Source organism: Liolophura sinensis, chromosome 8 (genome assembly GCF_032854445.1).
Source record: "Liolophura sinensis isolate JHLJ2023 chromosome 8, CUHK_Ljap_v2, whole genome shotgun sequence".
Taxonomy (NCBI): Eukaryota; Metazoa; Mollusca; class Polyplacophora; order Chitonida; family Chitonidae; genus Liolophura; species Liolophura sinensis.
Window position 1 is genome coordinate 28,441,935 of NC_088302.1, and position 9,696 is coordinate 28,451,630.

At 39.5% G+C, this 9,696-nt stretch overlaps 1 long non-coding RNA gene across 1 annotated transcript; it reads right to left on the reverse strand.

The window, feature by feature from the left end:
- Positions 1–779: 779 nt before the first annotated feature.
- LOC135474079 (uncharacterized) lies at positions 780–2,850 on the reverse strand. The gene is made up of 3 exons (XR_010444624.1): positions 2,722–2,850; positions 1,917–1,995; positions 780–946 (listed from the first exon to the last, which is right to left on the reverse strand). It is a non-coding gene; the product is annotated as an uncharacterized LOC135474079 (long non-coding RNA).
- Between the last annotated feature and the right edge of the window lie 6,846 nt (positions 2,851–9,696).

Here is a 9,696-nt window from a genome sequence, read left to right on the forward strand (position 1 = left end):
TACTGGTACAATGCTTTCGATTCATAAGTGTAAAAAAGTGATGAAAAAGCTGAAAGTACAAAAACTGACGCGCGTATTTCCTTGGGTGCGCTGTCTGTAAGAGTGATGTCCCTGTAAAACGCACATATTGTCGCCGTCAAGAAAAGCAGATTGGGGCAAAGCAATTTCGCAATCTGGAAAACATTTTCAATTGTAGTAAGACCACCAACTGTACTGCTTCAACTGGAATCTCAATATAATAAAATAATAAATGACCCCCATTTGCCCATTGGCTGAAAATAGTGCCCCGCATTCCTGGTCAGTTAGGAAGCCCACCGTACAGCAGCTCTGATCATTATTTTCAGCCAAGGATACCTTAGGGAGACAATTAACAGTGTAGTGAAGAACATCAAATTTCAAACAACATTTCGAATGAAATACAATTAAGAAATCATATATTTCAAAGTCAAAGTTTTATTCAAAGACAAAACCCAGTCGATTCAAATGATTAATCTGTGACTGCAATAGGTAAAAAGGTAAGGCCATTATTGGAAATAATACTGTGTGAAAGACAGTATTAAAATGGAACAAATGAGTGAAAGTGTGGATGGGTGGCATTTGAACAGAAAGTTAGTTTTCATCTTTACAGGATTTAGCGTTAACATTATGAACACGGCTGCAAGTTTTGAACTGAGAACTGAGCCAAAATGTAATGTTTGAGAAACCCAATGGAATCGAACTGGAGCCTTACACCATTCGATGTTTGTTTTTTTTTTTTTTTTGTAATGACTTACCAGTCTGTGAAGGACTAGGCATGTGTACCAGTATGGTGTCAGCTACCAGAATTCCAGGTGTTCCCTGCTGAAGACTGTGGAGACTCCAGAGGAGGGTCGAGATGTTCTCAGAGGTGAATGTCATCACGAGACTAACCCTCGGTAGATCACGTAAATACGTCATGTTCCCACAACTGCGCAGAGACGAGAAGATCGACAATAGCTTATTCACTTATTGGTGTTTGTACTAGGGAATCGGTACACAAATAAGCAAAGGTATAGCAGAAAGAAAATGACATTGGCTCACACAAAGTATAATTTTATAAAATAATTATAATTTGATATAGGCCAACGTGTGCATCAATTTATTTATTTATCTGACTGTTGTTAAAGTCCATAATACCAAGAAGTATGGGTCGAGGAAATCACAGTGCCCCTTGAAAGTGGTGAATACACAAATCCCATGTCAATGGTTAGGTTTAAATCCGTACCTCATGCTTGCAGAGCCAAAGATTATCAGGTATGCGTTGATCAAGGTCAATATACATTAAAATCCATAATCTGACTTTTGATCCCATAAGTGAAAGACAAGTGACATCAGCAAGAGCATTTCTTAATCAAAGGAGTATATGTGACAACTTGACCTAAAGATTTCTTGTATTCTTTGCAATTACTGGCACAAAAGAGCGTTCGCTCTTTGCCAACGAAGAGAACTGGTCTTGGCTCTTCTGGCGTTCACAGCTAAACACTGTTAAGAGCAGCAAGTTATACAGAAAGCCATGGTTCCGTGTACATTTGGATACATGTTGTAAACAGAGTAATACCTCAGCTGGCCAGAGGTACTAAGTTTGGTTAAAGAGAGCACAAAAACTGAAACAGCCAGTAATTTATTTATTTGTTTATTTGATTTGTGTTTTGCGCCATAGGCTAGAATATTTAATTTTTGACTTATTCGACGGCGGCCAGCATCATGGTGGGAGGAAAACGGGCAGAGCCCGGGGGAAAGAATCAGTAGTGTGCTTTATGAAGTAAATAATTATCGATGTTTCAAATAATGCAACGTACATGCACCATTATGTAAAACCTTTAAAATTATGGAGAAATACATATCGACCATGCTTAAATGGGCTAAAGGTGAAGTAGTAAAACATAGAGTATATTCACCGTTTGGGTCTGGTGTCACCAACATGTCTGCCCGTGCGGTGAACGTCTGTCCTTGGACGCGTCACCTGCTTCGGCTTACCTGTAAGAGATATAATTTATGTCATCATGCATTTAATGTATCTGTACCAAGGTTCTATTAAATTGTTTTTTTTTATTTTTGACAGAATTACAGCATTGTATTTATGACTGAAAGCATCTGGTGCGTACCTTTGTATATGTCGTGTATGTTGGCCTATATACATATAGAGATGCCAAAGTTTTTTTTTGTAAAAGAAAAGAAGGGCCTACTCGTATAGATATAGACGTTTATGTATATGGCACAAAGCATTAATGTTTCTGATTATATCAAAATGGATGTACAGCTAAAAGCACTTTACTGAGAGCCGTATTTCCGCATAACAGTTAAAAATCAATCATGGAATCTCTCGTATATGAAAAATGTTCAAAGGGTTTTTCTTATATTGCAACATATGCCTAAACATTCGGGTAGACCACTAAGCTCTCATTTAGTTACTGTACAGAACGTACATACACACACGTGTATGTCTACAGTAAATATCATAAATTAGTGTCTCATACTGGGTATGAGATTCTTCCAACAGATTGCCTTCATCGAAGCGGTAATTGGGGCCATCGTTTATTTGAAGTGGATCAAATCTCGTATTCCGTGCAATGCAGTATAAATTTATATCTGCCGTCGCATAAAAGCGGTGAAATATTCTTGAGTACGGCGTAAATATCTAATCATTTAAAAATAAACAAAAAATAAATATAAATTTATACAGGCGGGTATAAAGTAATTTACCTGAACGGTTGGAAGGCTGCACGTCAAAGCCGTGACTGTGCCAGTCTATGCGGACGGCCATCATCCAGGACTCGGTGAATATCACACCTGCCATCAACTATATTATACCATAATCCACCACTCCATAAATACATGTACTCTCTTATAAATACATATCTTCGTATAAATATCCTTTTGGGTTAAAACGTATCTTGCTCTTACACTCATCGCTTGGTTTTACAGACGAAACTGCACATTGGCTTCTCAGCATTATGGATACAGTTTCAGCGACAATATCAGTTTCACCCTCAAATATCTGCAATATTAACCAAATTCTCGCTGTGTCCCATTTAAAAATCATATGATGTTAATAAAATTTTCAGGACATTACTATTTTCACTGTTTTGACGCAATTCGGTGGTTGATGCTAGACACTCCGCTTCCTTCCACCCATGAAACTGACATGCAGCCATCGTCTACGAGGAAAATTCTCGAGTATGGCGCTAAACCACAAAAATCAATGAATCAAATATTTTCACTGAAATGAGATAGTTTTATAGATGATAAGAGAAATTCAGGTGCAGAATGACGATGTTGTATGCTCGACTAGATAAATGTTCTATTGCAACTAGCAAAATCAACATCACAACGCTCAGTGTAAGACAAAATGGAGAATTAACAACACGAGGTTTACAATTTGTTTCTTCGACGGTTCCTTTTACCATACGAACAGATGAGACGTTTGTATTGTAATCGGGACGGCCTAAAAGACGGCCTATCCTGGCGACTGACAGCCAAATGACGGTCTGTCAACTTTGTAATCTGACTGATCAACACACATGACGGTGGCGTCGTCATACTCCAGGCATATGTGTTTAGATATGTATTATCAAGCTATACATAAATAGGGCCTATAATGGATGCACTGAAACTGGAAATATTCAGGCAGACATTCAGCTGTATGACTTTTACTCTCCTCCCCCCCCCCCCCACCCCTCCATATTCCGTTGTGGTGTGTGGGTGCAGGTCTAATTTTACTATATACAGGCGGCCTACAATGTTAGATTCTAAGATTCATTCCTGAAAAGGAGAGTAATAGTGGAAAAGTCTGCAAATGACAAGCATCTCTTCCTATAAGGGCATTTCATTTAAGATAAAGTATTTACGCTAATTTACCAACAGTTATATAACACGTTATAAACCCTCCACCAACCTGAATAAACGTAGGCTTACTTCTTCATCTGCAGAGGGGCGAGGTAGATCTATGATTGGCTTTGGGGTGGAGATGATACCCACTGTGTCCCCAACAGAGCAGTAGTCCTTGAACATCCACTGGACAACCAGACTGACCAGGCACAGGTAAGTGACGAGCGCCAGTAGCCAGCACAATTTACCGTTGGGTCTACACCGCTTCCTCATGGCTCCGCCAACTCGTTCAGTTCCGTTATTGTGTCAGGGCCCATCATACACGGGGGTATGCCACACGCTATTCAACGTAGAAGCCTAGCTGTCAACAGATGTAAAGATGCTATCAGCAACTCACGTGCCATAGGCAACTTAACACACGCAATAAATGGTCGGGAGATATTTAAATCACAGGCCACTAGACCCACGGGGAAATTTTTTAATGACCAAGTGAATCATCAAACTCATATATGGTTCATATGCATTATACCCGAGCCATAGGGAAGCTATAACGGATGTTTCGATCATTATTTCAAAAGAGAGACTAACCAACAAACAATTATGCGGCGTATTAAACAGGGTTAAATGCTCAGCTCATACCTGACATATATTATTAGTCAAGCCACAATCATTCAGTTTATTAGTTAAATTAAAAGACCTCGTTATGGACGGCTTCTTCTAGTCTGGTCGCCGACAGAATAGATGCAAAATTACAATGCCGTTATAATTATACGCATAATATACATAATATAGGTGACACTGCCTGTGTGGTAATTCCGTCTTACAAAACATAATTCTGTCTTATGTAACAGCCATATCAGCGCGTGTTTGCCACGTTCGCTTTTGAATTTGAGTATAAGATCCAGTATTGGATATTTTATTTACTGTCAATAAATCAGACAGATTGGAAGTTTGATTGAAATTAAAGTACATCAGGTTTAGCTTGTTTGTTGCATCCTATAATAACTGGTCATAAGTACACCTACACATTGTCATTCGATTATGATAAGCATGGTGAAACTACTATAAAAGATCAACAAAACCTAAAGATGATCCTGTAAATTTAGCTTTTCCAACAAAAGTCATCATGAATGCGAGCGAAGCAGTGAGTGTATCAATGATGGACAGTTACATGTGGATGGCTCATGGAGTTGAGGTACGATGACTATGTAGTGAAGTGAAGAATTCTGGATGTAATGCCATGGCAACAGAAGCCAAAACAATTTAGGAATATCGCTGAACAACTTTATAGTGCTACAGTGGCAATGGTAAAAGAAAAGAGCCTTAGATGGTGCTTAGATGAAACTTTCACACTGATGTTTTCCGATCTAAATTTCTATAGCAGATGAATGCCCAGTTGAACCAACTTGCTATTGTCATGATCTCAGCTTAGTCGTCCATGATACAGCAAAATATTGCAAGCTTAATTATACTCGACCCTATGTACAAAAGTCATGAAATCTATAAAGTAAGCAAGTTTTCAATGAAGTAGGAAGGAATCCTCCTCGACCTGAAAAATGAGTATCAATTAGTCCGAAATGCCCAAGGCCGCTTGTACAAAGCGAATGTATTATGATTTGATTGTAACTACCATGGTGACACATGTTATAAACATTAATTGCCTTTATCTAAAATAAACTAATCTCTCCAATTGTAGGCCTCCAAAGAGCTTATACCCAAAGTAGGGGCACCTGTGAAGTTGACGTTACAGTGAAACTCTGCAACTACCAATGTCACCTATGAAAGATTCTTTTCAGTTCCACACTTGATTAAAATCGTTCTTCGCTGGTTCAAAGCCGATTCTGTTCAGCAGCTGTCGGTCGTGTCTGTTCATACGGAAGGCACCGATGCCCTCGATCTATCTCGTCGAGGTAACAGATTAGTTTGTTTTCCTAAAAGAGAACAGGGGCTTTGGAAACATCTTGCGGCATCTCAAAAAAAAAGAAGACTTTGAGGCACGCTCAAATCCTTTTTTGGTAAACTAATACAGATGGTTATAACATTTAAATGCCAATCACCTTCTGGAGATCAAAAAGTCACTTTAGAATTCATTGAAACCCTCACTCGCCGTTCAAAAATGGCTGAAAACTTATCCCTAGCTATCTTGGGCATAAAGCCCCGTCCAAACATCAAAATTGAAACGTGTTGAATAGTTTGGACGGGTTCCTCAACTTCGTTCAGCAACACTCCACACTATCCAACACGGTTGAATCGGAAATGTGCATGTGTATTTTTTGTCAACAAGTTGAGTGAAGTTGAGTGAAAGTAGCCAATCAGCGGGTGTGTGGAAATAACGTGACCGTCGTAAAGCACATAACCTGCGCAAATTGGCGAGAAAAGAGAGAAACTGGTCTCATGATAAGACGTCTTCTACGCCGAACAGCCATGACAAAAAGTGCAACCGATAAGCCCTGCAACACGATTCTTCCGGCTGCTCGCCATTGTGTCTCATGCATTGGAGAGAAAATATGTAGATTTCCCTCCAATTTATCGAAAAAAAAACACAGCTCAACACCGTTCAACTCACGTCAACTGTGTTGGACAAAGTTTAGCCATCTGATGTGCAGCGTGAACGGGACACTCTACTTATCTCAACAGCAATCAAGTTGCTGTTGACCTTTGTTGAGTCAACAAAAGTTGAGTGATGTTGGACAGTCTGGACGGGGCTTAACAGAGTTTCTAGAGCCTATCATCTCAGCTCACCTTATATATTAGCATAGGCAGCCCCTGATTTTCAAACCTCTGCCGTGGTCCCTGTACTTAATGCACATCGTCACATAAAGTTAAGCGTATTCATCACTGTGCTAATGCACTGTCAAAAGCAAGTGACTCGCGGCCTCAGCATAACGATCCTCTAACTATTTATGATTTTCGTGCAACAGCTTTAATTCTTGAGTCAGCTGTAGCGGCTCCCAGATATGCTCTATGAGACGGGGGATAAATCGGTATGGTGTTTAAGCACGCACTTCACAATATTGCTGCTGTTTCACATTTATTAATGCGCCATTTACGCATAACATGGTACATATACGCTACATGGTAAAAAAAAATCCCTGGTACAGATATTTATACATAATATATCAGTATACCTGGGGAGATTAACTCCAGCGTATGTACGCACTGGGCCGGTAATTCTTTACACCGCGTTTGTCGCTCAAGTGTTTAAAAGCTATCTGATGGTGATTAGTATCATGGACATGATGCTGCAGTGAGGAATCGATGTTAATATGACGAAATCTGAAAACAATACACGCATACATAGTTGACAAGTGTGATAGACAGATCAACGTACAGGAGTCTTCCTCCAAGAGTTGAACTGTTGGAATAAGGCAGTGTACCCCAATTCTTCTAAAATTTGGGAGAGATATTAGTGCTGAAAGTAGAGAATATTACATTTCTTTACCAGCCTTTTGGAAAAATAAAGACACGATTATGTTGTTCAATAGATGGTCTAACCATGTGAGAAAAAAACAAAATCAATATTCCTGCTAGAATTACATATATATTGGCTGAAATGAGCAGACCAGGTGTCCCAAATTTTAGAAGAAACAGGGTAGGCTGCATCGATTGCATTCATACTTGCGTGTGAAGCTGCGAATAGTGTGGGAAAACCGTCATCTACTCTCTTTATATGCGGTTACACATATATTCGTCCTCCACAAGTTGCATATTAATATGCTAACGTTTCAACGCCTTTTGTACTCGGGGTAACTGATGTGGCTGACAAGTTTCAACTCTTCTGTCATGTTAATCTATGGGTTTTTTTACCTTCATAATCGCATTACCTCGGTAGAGTACAGTCACCTTGAATTTTCAGACGGTGCCCCACTCTGGAAATTCGTGTAGGTTGTCAGAGACTGTAAACACGAGCAAGAGACTGTTCTCGGTCTTGAGATCCCCTTGCCCACAGCGAGTAAACACTACAGCAAATGTCAAACGATCACCCAGCTTAGCTGAACAGATGCATAGAAAGATGTAGATCTGGCTTGTTGGCGACTGCCTTCGTTGAAAATGTTTGTCTGAACTTTAGCGGTGAACATTTCTTGATATATTTAGTTGACACAAAAGCGCAAAACTGAGCATTTGACATGAATGTAAATTGGAAATTTCGACAGAAAATGTCAGAAATATAGGCGCTCTACAATAATACAGTATGCCGGCTTAGAAAACAGAAAAAAAGCTCACCATTAGTGTAACAGAGGTATTTCGGTACAACAAATTAGCAGGTCTGTTTCAAAATACAATAAATTTTCCTTCTCTGTTTAAATAATGTTCATATTTTGCAAATACTTCAGAAAAAAAGAAAGATAATACACACGGATATAGGGCCTATTACGGACCTACGTTCTCCGACCTACGATTACCAGAAAACACTATGAACAGCTAGAAGTCTAGTATCCGGTACGCGTTTAAATACCTGCCACACGATTAGTATTTGGAAGGTGTAGTATAGAATATCTACGAGTATTTACCCCCGCCTCTTGAACAAACTTGTGCATATATGGATAACCTGCGTAACATAGACCTGCAAACTGTTTAGATCCTTTTGTAAGATTGATTTACTTCAACTTGATAGTTAATTGGCTTTCAAGACACGCTATCGTACTCAAGCCGTTATACGTGGCCCATGTATTACTCTTTCGATGTGGCTAATGACTTTGCAAACCTCACATATATAATCCTCATCTGGAGATATATCAATACGCCCCATCTCTGCACAATACATAAACGTCACTTATGCACACCTTACATACATAAACGTTATCTGTGCACAATACATAAACGTCACTTGTGCACACCTAACATACATAAACGTCATTTGTGCACAATACATAAACGTCACTTGTGCACATCTTACATACATAAACGTCATCTGTGCACACGTCATACATAAACGTCACCTGTGCACACCTCGCATACATAAACGTCACCTGTGCACACCTCGCATACATACAGTACTTACCTTATAAAGCCACCTGTACCCATCCTACATAGGTCACCTCGCCTGTACTCACCTTATAAAAGTCACCTGTTCACATTTCACGTCACCTAACCAGTACCTTCCTTACAAGTCACATGTAGCCTACACATTTCACATAAGTCACCTGTACACATTTCACATAGGTCACTTCGTCTGTACTCGCCTTATAAAAGTCACCTGTACACATTTCACATAGGTCACTTCGTCTGTACTCACCTTATAAAAGTCATCTGTATACAAGTCTCCTCACCGGACATGTTGCACCAGCACATGCACATGGGCTTATGCCACACTCCGCTCACCCAAGCCTATTGTAAAGTAACACACAGACTGTAATATTCTTTGGATGCATCTCTCTCAAGTTTTGTGTTCACCACTTATGCAAAAACGTTAATATCAGTTTTTCAATGCTTAAAAAGTAATGGGCGAATCTTGGTGAAGTGAAAGATGTGTGTGGAGATAAACAAATAAGCTGCAGGCGTTATATTCTAACTTTAGCTACGGTACACAGACATAGTGCACCAAGAACTCAGCAGCCTAAGCTAGCAGGCACGCCGTTACCATCGTATCGCACATGAAGCGGAACAATTCGTCAGGCTTCGCTGCATATAGTATGTGGCAAAGCAAAATATTTCTTAAAATTTCATAGATATGTCATCTTACTCTTTCACTCTTCTGTAGCATCCCTGAAACATATATGGCTGCAGGCTTCTAGTCAACCGTACGCAAAACATCGATTAGCGCCGGTGAAATTTGCTTTTATTTTAAAATAGCCAAGTAAATTACCTTTCACAAAATATTAGCCACGTAATAAAGTTCTCGATATATAT